Source organism: Coloeus monedula, assembly GCF_965178545.1.
Source record: "Coloeus monedula genome assembly, chromosome: 11".
Lineage (NCBI taxonomy): Eukaryota > Metazoa > Chordata > Aves > Passeriformes > Corvidae > Coloeus > Coloeus monedula.
In genome coordinates this window covers 18,856,922-18,872,337 of record NC_138791.1, presented here as the reverse complement: position 1 = coordinate 18,872,337, position 15,416 = coordinate 18,856,922, and positions in this window count along the sequence as shown.

Genomic DNA, 15,416 nt, shown 5'->3' with positions numbered 1-15,416 from the left:
ATATTTCAATAAATTAAGGTTTTTCTAAGCCTACATTTTCAAGTTCTTGGAAGTAGTTAAACTTTATCAAAAAGCTGCTGCTCTGTATTGCTAAGACCTTTTTGGGGCATCCAGTTTTCGTGAGGACATCGAAGAAGACACAATTTAATTCTTCAGACTTGTTATTTTAGAGGTTGTGCTCTCTGGGGGCCTGATCCAAACTGCTCTGTACTCAGTAGGAAACTTCCTCCCTCAAGGCTCCCTGGGATGTTTTTCAAGACCCCTCTCCCTTGCAATATTTCAAGTGGTTGCTTTTGTATTTTCATGCATTGCTCGCATGGCTGGAAACCTTTTTGTATCAAGAGTCCAGATAAATGCCAGTTCTGCCATCATAATACACCTCAACACAGGTAAGAAACACAGGGTTGTGTTTATAAATCTGCTGCAGTCAGGGCCTGGAGCTGCAGTAACTCAGATCTAGGAGTGTTTATGCACAGAATCACTGCAGCATGCACAGGATTATTTATCAGGATGGCCCATGGAGAGAGCTGGTGTGGGGCATTAGCACCCACTTGATAGAACAAGAATAAACATTTCCTGACAGGATTCTGGGAAGGTTTATCACAGGCACAGCTCTGGAATGAACCCATGGAATATTTACGCTGTACATTCCTTGTGAAACATGTGAGAGCTGGCCAAGTAAAGCCCTCCCAAAACAAGGCAAGCAGGACACTTTTATAATGGTGATAAAACTGCAGCAGCATTCCTGGACTTTTATGAACCTTATGTTTCCTATCAGTGTTCCTTCAAATTATTTATCACTTAAACATCATTCCAGCACAATTGAAATAAATGTATTTCCATGGCAGACAGAGCAGACTGCAGTTTTTGCACTACTCTGGGCTTAACAAATTTGAGTGTGCAGTGAGTGGCAAATGTATTATTCTACTGTGTCATATAAAGGATTATTTCAGATGTTTGAAATAATGCATACAGTTAAAGGTTATGGGGGAATAATGTTAAAGAAATTCATTGTTTCAGGCTTGGCTGGTAATCTGAATGATAAAAAGGTGATGACTATTACAGCCTTGAAGCATTACAGTCATTTGGCTATGATAATAGTGCTCAGATTTGGTTATGGCCCTAATATGTTACCTGAAAGTTAAAATCAGATTCTCAGCTCTGTTGGCACATAATGATCACTTACTGTCTAGAATGTAATTTCTGAAAGAGAATGAGAGTTGATCTTGAGGATAAATCCTGGTTTATTTTATGTTTTCCTTTTTTTTTTTTTTTTTTTTATTTCGGAAGAGCTAAACATGGAGTTTGTATTTCAGAGAAGGAATCAATTCAGGATCATCATTTCTGGAAATACACCGAGATAAATCTGTCTCCTGCTCCCTGCTTTTATAGCTCTTTGTTCCAAGCTGTTATGGACCATGGGCAGGCAATGTTTCTGCTGCTAGAAGCTATCCACCAAAGCTGTCAGGTGACAGAGCTTCAAACCAGACCCTACAGATGGTTTGGGGTTTGCTTTTGGAATACTTTAGACAGACAAGTGCAAAGGATCAGCTCACAGAAACTTGCCCTGGCTTTCGGGCTTGCCTGGGGGTTCAGTGGGAAGGACACAGGCTCCAAGGTGACTTTTCTCAGAGTGAAAGAATTCAAAGAGTGGTTTGGGTTGGGAGGGACCTTAAGGCCCATCCAGTGCCACCCCTGCCATGGGCAGGGACACCTCCCACTGTCCCACAGCTGCTCTGGGCACCCTGTGCCAGGGCCTGCCCACCCTCACAGGGGAGGATTTATTCCCAATATCCCATCTAACCCTGCCCTTGGGCAGTGTGAAGCCATCCCCCTTTGTCCTGCCATTCCAATTCCTGCATCCTCAGCCTTCCCTGAAGTCCAAACCTTCCCTTTCCCTACAGAAATACAGGAAAAAGGACTCAGAGTCACAATTTTCACTCCTTTCCCACCACTCCAGTCATTTGTCCCAGCTCTGTTACAAACAATTCCCACTCTTGTCATAACACCAGCACTTCCCAATCCTTAATTCATCATTTTTAGGACTCTCAAGTGAACAACTTGCTGCCTGTGGTCACCACTACAGGTGGAAGATCTAAGATTGCAATTTTACCCACAGCAAGGTCACACATAAGCCCAGATCAGAAAAGAGATCAGTAATTATTTGCACTGTGTGTTAAGAATAGAATAAAGTTTAGCAGTAGAAGAGCTGTGAAAGTCAAAGCATTTTTCTATTTGATTCTCCCTCTGTAGAAAAAGATGCACCCCCAAAAAACCCCCTCAAAACCCAAAAACTCCCAAAAAATAAACCCAAAACCAAACCCCAAAACAACCCAAGAAGAAATACAAGGAAAAGGACAGAAAAGAATGAGAATAATATGGCAGTGAAAGCTGCTTCCAGACAAGCTGAAAAATAAGTGAAATGGTGTCACAATTATTACAATGCAGACTAGAAATTCAATATTTGTTCTGCAGTTTGTTCTCTGCTTTGTTTTATGGAGCTGGGAAGTGTTTGATTAAAAAGGGAGCCGTGTTTGCAGGGTGTATTATTCTTTCCCGATTTCACTTTTATAACTCAGGGTAGTCCAATAAATTTCTTACCCAGGAATCTTCCTTATGTCCCTGTATTTCTGGAGCTTCACGGGGATGATGATTGGAAATCAAACATTCAAGGGAGATACTGCAGTTAAGTATGAAACCTGACAGCTTTTATATGGCGAGTACAATAATTGATTTCATGTTATGCTAACCTGCTTGGCAGGTTAAAGCAGCCAGGAGAGTTCCATTTCATAGAGTAGGCACTGAATTATTATTTTTTAAGGTTTTAAAAGCACTGAGTCAATTTACATTTCAATTTTCCTTTCTAAACACTTACACAGGTGAAGAACACAGTGAGCGGCCGTGCGGGCAGGAGGACAAATTCAACCCTGACATTTCCTCTGAGGAAAAAAAACCACTGAAGTAGTAAACAAATCAGGGAAAGATTAAAAATTTTGAAGGGAGGGGTTATATATTTGCTGCCTTTGTTCTGGTCCATTTAGCACCTGCTGGTGGCTTCTTGGAGTGGGGAGTGCTTGGAAGTGGAAAAAGTCTGAGTGATTTCTGGGTTTTCAGAGTTAAAAGGCAAAAAACCTGACAGTCTTTTAAGGAATATGGTACCAAAATCCACTGGCATAATGTCAGTGCTGAAAAATTTTGGAGTCACTAACTCTGTTCTTGCTCAGAGAGTGTCCAGAGAAAAAGTGATACTTCCAGTACGCCCTGGGAATCCTCAGACTGGAGTGAAGAGTTTCTTATCTGGCCCCAAAATGGAAAATAAACTGCATTCTAAACAAGTGCTTTGTAAAGCACATATATTAATATAAGGAAATAAAGGTGGGATTCACAGAGTACTGGTGGACATGATGAAAGTTGCCCAATTTTCCCTTCCAGGATCCCTTTCCTCTGATTCAGATCATCTCAACCAGTCAGCAGAGGGATTAAATGTGCCTCTTATTTTTCAGGAAGTCCCTAAAGTGAAAATAGAAAAGGTCTGGGTTGAATTGCTGTGGACTTTCCCTGCTGTTCCACTTCAGTTACACATTTTACCCCTGGAACAGGGAGGTTCCTCCTGTGGGCAGCTGCTCCAGGATTCACATCCTGGTGCCACTCCACATGTTATGCCAAATGGGAAACCATCAACTCCAGGATAAATTGATGAGATACCACCTTTTTACCCACTCTTAAGGGTTATTGCCATGCCCCAGTGCCTGTTGAAGGAACAGAATTTTTTCAGTAAGGACCCGTGCATGGTCAGAGACCACTTCTTTTTCCAGGCAGTTTTTGCTGTATTTATGGTGAGAAATGAGTGTCACTTCCTTTCTGCACATTAGGGCTGCTGAGCTGAAGAAAATGGGTATAACTTTTCTCTTAATTCTCTAATCTTATTATCCCAGCTCCAATAAAAACTGATAATGAAATCTGAGGATATTGAGAACTTGGATTTTTTCCATTAAGTTTAACTTGGTATTTTTTCCGAGCGCTGTGGTACTTACCATAGTCCAACTCTTTTTAAGACCGTCCAGGGAAACATAAACCCTTGCAGCGAGCCATTTTCTGTCAAAATTATATCTGACCTGCATATTTTTGCAATTCTCTGATGCATTATACATTCAGATCAGGTTGTTCCTTGACCACTTGTTCACCCCTATCAATTGCATTAGCATTTAACCTGTCAGCTGAAATTACAAAGGTAACAAAGGTTTAGGAAGGTTACAACAGATCCAATCTCACGCAGAAGTGGGGAAGAATAATCTTAAATCATCCTTGCATGGGAGTGTTATTTTTCCTCCTGACATACATTTACTCACCTTCTAGAAGCATCACCGGGCAGCTTTTTATGTTGAGGGCTCCATGGGCTCAGCACAGCCTGTCAAATAGGAGAAGCTCCAGCCCTGAGACAAGCAGGGATATTTTATTTGAACTTAGATTGCATCTCCTGTATCTTTACTAATTTTCCCTTCTATTCTGCATCCATTTTCAGGGCTAAATCCCCTCTTTTTGTCTCTCTGGAGAGTCTGTTCTTTGTTGTGTCTGATCAGTAAATTAAGGCCTATTCTACAGGCACATGAGAACATCATTGAGGATTGGAGCCCTTTAAATTCTTAATCCTTTAGCCTTGAATAGGATCAGAGAATCATCACGGTTGGAAAAGACCTCTAAGCTCATCAAGTCCAACCACCAACCCTAAACCATCTCCTCAAGTGCCAAATCCACATGTTTTTTGAACACTTCCAGGGATGGGGACTCCACCGCTGCCCTGGGTGGTCTGTTACAGTCCTTGGCAGTTTTTCCCCTGGGGAAATTTTTCCTGAGATCTTATCTAAACCTCCCCAAACAGGAAGATGCCTGCAAGAGGGACAGCCCAGCTTCTCCTCAAACCACCCATCACCCTCTGCTGTGGATTTACCACTCTGCCACATCAGGGTTTGGGGGGCGTTTTAATAAAATACCAAACTGTAATTCCAGCAAACTTAGGCAAAATCTGTTCTCTTTACAATTTCATATGCTTGGGAAAAACTGGAAACCACATTAATTTTACCTGGGATTTTTCATATTTCTACAATGATTTAATAACACATTAGCAGCGATGTCAGAATTCCAGCTGTGGGCTGCCTGAATACAAAATATGACATAATTCCTTCTACGTCTTCCCATTCCAGCCTTTCTGCACCCTCCCAGCACCAACCCAGGCAGCTGAGCAACATAAAAACATTCCATGGCCTTCTGGAAAAACAAATCAGTGCATGATGGGCCAGAAATGCCCCTGAGTGAAGAACTGGGAAAAATACAATCACAAAAGCAAAATCCTGATAACTTACAAATTTATGTATTTATTGATTTCTGTATCGATTTATACATAAATATATGTATTTATAACACACTCTGTGAGTGTATTTATGTATTTATACATAATTAAGTGCATTACAAATACAGGTGTTCCTCCCTTTTTTAATTAAGGTGGAACAAAGAGCTTCTGCCAACAATATTCACAATATTCAACAACATTCACATGCACAAAGCTCCCATCAAAGTTTGCATGGAAACTGCAGCTGTAAGATGGTAAAGCAGCAAAATCAAAAGTAAAACCAGATTGTGGCTGTTACTGAGCTCAGGAATCACAGCTACATATTGCTTTTAAAATAAGCAGGTATTTTTAAATTCGTGCTGTCAGCGTGGCCAGAACACGTTAAAAAGGCCCTAAAACAACAATGCCTGCATCTTAAGTTTGAGCAATAGATAAAGGCTAAAAATAACATTGAAAAGAAGTTTAAGGAGATATCTTTGCTACACAACTGCCAGCATTTCCCCATGCAGCTGTGGCACATGGAGTGTGCCATGATGAATGGTGTTTAATAAGCAGGAGAGCAGAGCTCAGCTTACATTTGGCTGGAGTGGCTCCGCTGCTGGGATCGGGATGTGCCGCTTCCATGTCCCCAAACGCAGAGCAGCTGGGCTGCCTTCGTGCAGGAGAGGGTTTGAGGCAGGGTTTGTGGGCTGAGCTCTGGGCAGGACAACTGAGTGCTGTAATTATCTAGATAGAACTATCCAGATATGCAGATATATTTAAATGTATAACTGGGAGAAGTGTAGAATAGCCTGGGTGAGAAGGGACCTTAAAGCTCATCCTGTTCCACCCCCTGCCATGGGCAGGGACACCTTCCATTGTCCCAGGCTGCTCCAAGCCCCAATGTCCAGCCTGGCCTTGGGCACTGCCAGGGATCCAGGGGCAGCCCCAGCTGCTCTGGGCACCCTGTGCCAGGGCCTGCCCACCCTCACAGCCAGGAATTCCTTCCCAATATCCCATCCATCCCTGCCCTCTGGCAGTGGGAAGCCATTCCCTTGTCCTGTCACTCCACACCCTTGTCTCAAGTCTCTCTCCATCTTTCTTGTCAGCTCCTTCAGGCCCTGCAAGGCCACAGTGATGTCACCCCAAAGCTTCTCTCCAGGCTGAACAATCCCAACTCTCCCAGCCTTTCCTCCCAGCAGAGCTGCTCCATCCCTCTGATCACCTTGGACAAGTCTCCCACAGCTGAGATGGGGTGAAACTGAAGGTAATTAATCTTTGGTCCTGATCTTTACATTCCAGAGAAAAACAAAACATGGTACTAACTAACAAAAGCCCAAAACAAGCATATTCAAAAGTTGTGTTATCATATTTCGACTTCGCAGATATTATTTTGAAGCCACAAGAACTGCTCTCCCCTGATCAGAGAACTCCTCTTAAGAAAGGATTTTGATTGGGGAACCCTTCTTAAGAATGCACGTGGAGACACTCCTATATCCCCATTTGAAACTCCAATTTAAACTACTCCTTCTAATATTATATTTCCATAAATAAAATCCCCAGTTGTTTAGTTTCTTGTGGCATAAACCTAAATGCAATCCCCAGTCCTACCAAAAATAACCCTCAATACCATTTGGTCTGTTTTCCCAATGAATATTTATAGCAGCTCAGGTGTCAGAGACTCCTTTCAGCTGAAAAAAGACCTTGTTCAGGTTTTATTGATGTAGCTCACGATATTCCTGCTCTTGTACAACACAAGGTCACGCTGAATTTTGATGTCAGACTTCATTAAAGTGTGCACCGGGCACCCTTGGCTCGTGGTGCTCCCTGACCCCAGCACCCTGCAGTCCATGAACATCAGCACGGCTTTCTCCTGCCACATTTGCAGCATTTTTGCAGAGTCAGCCAATCGATACTGGTAAAAAAAATGACCCAAAAGTTACCAGGCTGTGATTATCCTTGCAACATTCCCAACCTGATGGTGGTGTCAGCTGTGAGTACAGCCTGCGCCTGCACTTGATGGTTTTGAGACTTCTTCGGCTTGATTCACTGCAAGAGTTTAAAAATAGATCTTTCCTGCCTTATCCAGGAAATTAATCCCGTTTGGAAGATGTTATCTTCTAAGAAGAACCCATGAAATCATGGATCAGAGAGCTGGGCTTTGAAACTTCCAGCAAAGCTGAGAAATCTGCACAAAATAAAAGGGTTTTATTTCAATGACATCCTCTGCCTTCCCCCCAAAAGAAAGAAAAGGGAAAAAAAAGTCCTGAGTTTCCTGTATTTCCCATTCCTGCTCAGTCCCCAGGGAGTTAGGGGGTGTCTCTGAAATGGCACACACACACTATTTATGGGCTGCAATCAAGCTGCCAGCTCAGGAGTTCAGTGCCACTGCCCGTCACTGAGTCAAACTGAGGCTAAATAACTTCATATCCTGAAATTTGGCACCTTCCCATTATTCCTGCTTTGGAGAGCAACCCCCAGCTGAAGGCTCTGGTGTCATTTGTTTGCAGTGCTGACCTTCCTTTGAGGCATTGCTGGGGTTTGCCGCTGTTCCGTTCCTGCTGGCCGATAACATTTACCAGGCCTTGCTGCCTGTGCTGTCAAATTGCTGAAGTTAAATATTGAAATGGGGAATGGGTTTGCATTTGAACTGGGGGAAGCACTGGTGGGGCTGGTGGCTCGCTGAGATTTCTTGGTGTATTGTACAACAGGAGAATTCCACCCGGAAACTGCGGTCTCGGAATAAAAACAGGGAGAAAAAGAGATGATTGTCACTTACCTGAGGAATTCCACTGGAGCAAACCTCATCCTGGTTTTCTCCAAGTATTTCACATCACACTTTGTTACACTCGAGGCTTTAATTTTTTTATCTGATTGTGTTTAGTTTTTCTTTCTTCCATTTGATAGCTGCCAGAACTGCAACAAGAAAATTATGCTTGATCACAGTGAGACTATCAGAAATCAGTAAACACGTTTCTTATGCTTGCTTCTTAATCCTAAAATGAATGAAATCTTCTTATTTTCCTAATCCTCCTGGCAATCTGAGGTTCCTGTAGGCTTTAGAGAACCTCCTCAAACTGAAGTTCAGCAGAGCTGGTAACCTGATTTCTGTAGAGGCCTGAAGAGTCCAGCTGTAAAATTAGACAAAAATATTAAATATTTTAAGTGATTTGGGGTGTCTCCATTGACAGGTGTCTATCAAGTCATCCAAAACCTTTTCTTCTCAAAAAAAACCCCCAAAACCTTATGGGTAAAGAAAATTTTGCTCAAAAAACATGGACATTATTGCTCACAATTTTAAAAATTCCTCATGTTTCAAAAAAACCACAACTCCCATAACAGATCCATTACTGGTTGAATACATAAACAAGTTTCAAACTGATGTAGCTTGTATGGAATGAACTAAATTAGGTGACTCTTATACCTATTAAATGAACCAATACAAAACATGGTGTGAGCCCCCTTAATCCAATTCCAAGCTGGATTTTTTTGCTTTGGGAAATGTAGAGGTAGAAACTCAGTCAAGGAAAAATCCTCCTGCTCCTCCACTCTGTCTCCAGCTGCTATCTTTATATTAATTTAAGTAATTGGGGAAGGAGATGCAAATAAATAAAGCTCCACATTTGGAGAAAGGCACCATTTTTCTATTAGAAGGTCTCAGAGAAATAAGAATTACACTGGGGATAGAGACCTGATCAGTATTCCTCTCAAAGTGGACTGGCAAAGTCCACTAATTAAATTTAAAATTTTGAGGATTAGCGTCTCAGTAGCAAAGCAGAACTTTTGTTCTCATCCACCTGCCCAGGTGGGGTATTTCTGGATAACCTTAGGGAGCAGGTGCTTAACTCTCTTGTGAATGGCAAAATACAAAGGGAAAAATAAGAAACTAAGGAAGAAATAGGAAAACTTGTGGAAAGAGGCAAGGAAGGTAAAGCAATAATTTCTGCAAAGGGGGAAAATGCTGAACAGTTCTCTCGGGCAGAACTGAAGTAGATGAAACAAACACATGTTGGCATCTTAATGCTTAGTTTTTCTTTCTTCCCTTTTCTTTATTGTCAAAGGAAGGAAAGCACTTCCTCTCTCATCTTAGATCAATCCATCAGACAACAGACCAGGAAAACTGTGTCAAAAAAAGAAAAAAAAATATTTCCAAAGCAATGGAAATTCAGGAAGAAATACCCATATTTTTGCTTGATAAAGTATTTCTTCATTTCTGTTTTCATACAAAGCACATGTATTTTCCTGCTCCACTGAACAGAGAAATCCTGTGAGTTCCCAGAGAAAGCTGCTATTAGGTTCTTTTTCTCTGACTGAAGAAGTTATTTGCTGTAGTTTTCAAACCCTGGTGAAAAGGATTTTGCTGTCCTTCCTGCTCCCTATTGAGGCGCAAATTAATTTTTTTAAATGTTATTTTAAATGCAAGATCGTTTCAAACTTTAAATTCAAGTGTTTCCTCTGAAGCAGAGTGATTTCAAACTAACTTGACAGGATCCTGATGTTGCAGTAATGCCAATTTCAAGCAAAGTCATGATTAGAAATGGATCAATACTGTTTAGCACAAAAATTTGATGTTCAGTAGGTGTTCAGTAGGATCAGTACTTTAATATTACACGGGTTTAATGATCGTCATTGCTTTTCTCATGGATCTTTGAAAGGGTCCAAGACAAGCCTGTGAAAGTTTATTCTAAAAATATCACTGGCCTAAACTGACATGGGGTCATTTCACTGCACGTCTGGAGGGTTAGAAAAGTTCTTCATGGTGAGATCTGAGATGGAGGTTCTCAAGGTGTCAAAAGGGTCTTGATCAAGGAAAATCCCAGTTTCCTCACAGATTTTTCCCCAGTTCTGGATGCTCATTGTCCCTGTAACATTTTCTCATTTCTCAGAATGATTCTCCTCAAAAGGAGAATCTCAGGAAGATCCCAGCAAAGCTAAACAGGACCAGGGATGGGCTGGAATTTGCTAAGAAGAGATGAGAGACAGGCTCGACTCTGGTGATGGAAACAAGCTGCTCTCAGGAAAGCAGAAGACACCAAAAAGATAAAACCCAGGCTGTTAATGCTGATTTTCCCTTTGAATTCCCAAGTTTTCTCTAAGTCTGGAGTATATCAGCAGTGCAGCAGCAAGGAAGTTCCCCACCGAGAGCGGATGGAGCTTGGTTTTCCCACAGGTTTTCAGCAGTTTGCAGGGAAGTTCTGTACGAGACAGGGTGTAAAGCTGTGATCTCACATTGCCACCCACCAACACTCCCCCCCTCTTTTTTTTTTTTTTTTTTGTCAGGTCACTCAAATTAATTGGTTTCCACTTTCTTTTTTTTTTTCAAGTGGAAGTTCATTAAAATGTTGAAAAATTGCCATCACAAGGAAAAGCACAATCTCCAGTTAACAGTGTCAACCTGCTACTGCGCTGGCTTCTTTTTCTTCTTAATTGGATCTGTTGAATCAAATTCTGCTCAGCAAAGAGCTTGGATTTGGGCAAATCAGCATTTTTTTTTCCAGTGGGGGGAACAAAAAAAAAATTATCAAGAAATTCCCAACCATCCCAAATAATTTCCCAGATGTGGTGGTATCTTAATAAAGTCATCACCTATTTAAAACAATTTCTTGTGTATTTAAGTTCTTGCTGAAGTGTCAGGGGACAATCAGTCACTGCTTGTACTCAATAAACTGGGAGATGATACTTCAGGAATCGATGCAGCTCTGCAGAGATTTGAAAGATGTGCATTTATTGGAGGAAGCAGTAAATAAAAATAAAGCCTCGCTGGGATTTAATTTCAGTGCCCAATGAGTGAGTTTGTACTTGTGTGCATGTATAAATAACTTAATTATAAATAAAGACGCCAAAGGAAAGGGAAAATTGGAAACTTAGCTACTATTGACTAATATACAAAAAATAAGGCCAATGTCATCAAGTTGCACTCTGCTATTCTAATTCTGCATTCATTTGCATAAAGATCCTTGCTGATTTGATGCAGATAATTCCTGACTCTCCACTCCATCAAGAAAAATCGATCTGTGGATATTATAGACCAAACCAATATTTTCCTGGTTTTTGTTACCCCTTCCAAGCTCCACTGCTCTCACAGGTGAGTTCCAGAGGTAAGAGGAGCAATACCTGGCACTGTGAGCACACAGAAAGCACAAGGAATGATCTTATCTCAATATTGAGTTAATATTATTAAAGGTATTAAAGCATTTTAAAGACTTCTTGGCCAACTCACAATTAACACTTCTTCAATCTTCTTAAATTATCAAGCACTCTGAAAATAGACAAGGTCATTGTTTTATCTGCAATAAAGTCAAAGGAATTGCCAGAGAGTATTACACATATAATTAACAGTGTGTAATTTATTCAATAAAGCTCCCATTTAATTACAGGAACCTATTACACTGAGTGATGTGTTAGGGGTGATTTATATCTCAGATGTAAATATTCAGAAAGAGACCTCCCATAATGAAAGCAGCTGCTCTCTGCTCTCCATCTATGTTCAGCTTTGGTGTGTTGGTTCAATATATTAAATATTAGAAAGAAATCCTTCCCCGTGAGGGTAGAGGGGCCCTGGAAGAGGTTTCCCAGAGAAGCTGTGGCTGCCCCTGGGTCCCTGGCAGTGTCCAAGGCCAGGCAGGATGGCATTTGGAGCAGCCTGGGATAGTGGAAGGTGTCCCTGCCCGTGGCAGGGGGTTGAAATGGGATGAGCTTTAAGGTCCCTTCCAATCCTTCTGGGATTCTGGGATGCTGTGTTGATACCAGGCTCTTACAAGCTGGCAATGATCATTTTGGGAAGATTTAGTGTCACCTGTTGGAATCATGGCTGATGCTTCCTTGGTCTTCTTCAAGAGCGTGGCCTTGACCACCGGTCACAGACACAAGCTGCTGGTGAGCTGTGCCAGATGTTCCATCTCTTTTTATTGGTGTTCCTTTCACCAACAGTGAAAAACTGAAGTTTGTCAGCAAGCCTGGGCTCTTTCTGCATCCATAAATTATGAATCCACACCGATTTGCGCTGTTAGAAATATAAAAGTTGGTTTGGTTTTCTTTTTTCTTAACATGGAACAATAAATACTTGCCAATAAAGCATTCCTTGTTGGGATAAGATTATGCACTTGTACATTCCATGTGCTCCTAGTGCCTGTCTGCCCTTGGGTTATCCTAAATCCAATGGAGACTCTGCACAAAGCTTTAAACCCCAGAGCTTCTAAATGGAGAGATATTTAGAGCTGCAGTAAGTCACTGCCTCTGCATGAGCTACACCTGTGCTGTTTTAGCACCAAAAGCATGGCAAATCACTCTATTACTTAAGTCTTTTCCTCCACTGATCTCAGAGCTCTCACAAAAAAGCAGCTGAATGAAGCCGTTTATATGTGAACAGAACATATTTTTCAACATCCATTCCTCAAAAAACACTCACTTATGTTATCACAAATTTAAACAACAACAAAAGCTTCAAACCCAGTCAAAGCCAGCAGTGTCAAGCTGACAGGAGTTGATGACACTCATAAAAGGAGCAGCTTTCTAAAGAGACATTTCTCTTGTGGAAAGCGTTAGCCAGTTGATAACACAGGTAATATTCAGCACTCCAGATCTATGCTGATGTATAAAACTGCTGTCAAAACCACTGCCTTTATTGACATCATCATGAATACTTTGCTCCCGAGGTAAAGACATTATTGTCAGGAGTAGCTGAAAACATTACAGAACCTGTTTCTCAGTTTAACTATGTAAAAGTCTGTTGTTGAAACTCTTTATGATTCCTTAATCTCAGAAAAATTCTGAAAGAACCTAGTTCACAGTAGAACGCCTCACTTTAAGTCTTGGAAGTGTATTTTAACTGGAAAAACCACTGGATTGGTGTCACTGGTCACTGGCAAACCCAGCTGTGCCTGCCCACACCACATCTCACGTTCTCTGCACAGCCCTGCCTGGGGCTCTGGCAGGTTAGAGAATCCAATGGATGGAAATTTCCTCAACTGATGAGGAAACTACTCAAGAATTGGTTTTGAAAGGCCACAATAAGGAAGTCAATCCAGCCCCATAGATCCCTCACAAAACCATGGAGTACGGCAGCACATCCAGGGTCTGGGAGCAACAGGGAACTGTGGAGGGGCAGAACATCAAACCTGCTGTGCCCTATCTGAAAACAGATTCATTTTCACAATCATAGATTTATTACATTTTCTGAATTGGAAGGGACCCACAAGGAGCACCCAAGTCCAACTCCTGACCCTCACAGGACACCCCAGGAATGCCAGCATGTGCCTGGACATAAAAGGAATAAACCATTGCCTCCCTCTTCAACCTTGCTATAGTTTGGCAGAAAAAACAACGCACTGCAGACCAAATCTACAAAAACCTTTCAATTTGCCACTGAGTGGGATCAAAACCCAGAAGCACAGGGATGAGCTCATGTCCCTCTCCTGTTGCCCTGATGTCCCCCTGCCCTATCCAGAGCTCAGGGCCAGCACATGCTGCCCTGTTTGGCCCCATCACTGTCCCCACGACATCTCACCCCACTCAGCTCCTCTGTCTAATGTAATGTGACTGAGATGAAGAAACCTCCTGCTCTCCAGAGATCGATTCTCCTCGAGCACAGCACATAAATGAATATTTTACAAGCCATATAAATGCAGCCCTTTCCATTTTTCCTTTCCAGTTCTGCTGTTCAAAGGCAGACGCTGGTGCCAATTTACAGAGTTCCCATCTCAGGAGCAGGCAGAGATTCCAGCCCCTCACCAGCTCCAAAAATAACCCAGGCTGCTGTTTGGTGGGTAATTCTGACAGAATTCCAACTGCTGCTTAGCTGGAACAGCTGATTATTAAAAATGTGGGATATTCCAGGAAAACCTTCCTGAGGTCCTGAGCATCAGTGCCCTTTCTGTTGGGAAAACCCAAATTGCACCAACACTGCTGAGTGTGAAACCTCCTTTAACAAGAAACCCCTCTCACTATGGTTACATTCCTCAGCATCCAGTGGTCAGTAGCTAATATGATGTACCTTAAACGTGGCTGTAGGGAATTAACACTTGGCACCTCCGGATCCCGCTGCAATGGCCCTTTGCTTTTGACTTCAAAGGCAATAAAAAAGTAATATTGAGATCAAAGCCTCCCAGCACAATCACACTTTTTGAAGTTTGCAAACCACAGAAATTGGAGGCGTTTTAGTTGGCTGGCTCTTGTCAATTTTTGAACTCCTGAGCACTTTGTGCCACTGTTCAAACTTTTGATATAAACTCGTGTTTTGATGCACAAGGATCTGAAGATGCTAGGGAATTCCAGATTAATCCATGCTGACAGCAAGGGCTCTCATTACCTTTCCATTGATTTTGCAAGGTCTGGAAAAAAAAAAAAAAAGCAGCAGGTACTATTTTAAGGCTTTCCTGTGGCACAGGCTGCATCACACATCCAATTTTGGCTCAATTACCAGGACATGTCCATGCTTAATACTCCAAACTATAAAACTTCAGTGGCAAACATTTTGATCAGGCCTTGAAATCCGTATTATGTAGAGATCCAAAATCATATCAGACAGTGCTGTAAGACCTGATCGAGTCAAATTCCTCTTGAAAAGCAAAATATGGGCAAAGCAGAGAGCCAGGCCCTGGAGTTTGTGGAGACTGTGGAACAGAAGCTGTCAGCATTCCTTGTTCAGAATTGCTGAAAGTCACATTGCATCCCATGCTTAAGTGTTCAGTTTGGAACCTAAATTGCTTTTCCTTCAGGAGGGATAATCTTTGGATGGGCAGAGCACGTTGTTAACCCTGTTTGTCCAGAGGACTGTCCTGGGCAGGTAAAACGATTTCAGGTCTTGGCAGTACTCTGAATATCCAGGGGGCTGAAGGAGGCCAACATCCTCTTCGTGCACTGCAGGGCCCTTGTAAATCATGCTCTCTATAGCAATAAATCTGTTTATTTTTGTTATGGTTCTCCCCTCGCTCTCTGGCTGCTTCTGTTTTCTCTCAGAAAGCACTTGATGGTACCATTCTCTGTCTGTTCACAGCATCATAAAGTGAAATTCACTTCATTGATCAGAAGATGACCTCTATCCAGTGCCTCTTAGATTAGAGATAACAGCAGGCTGCTGTCTCCCTGGGAA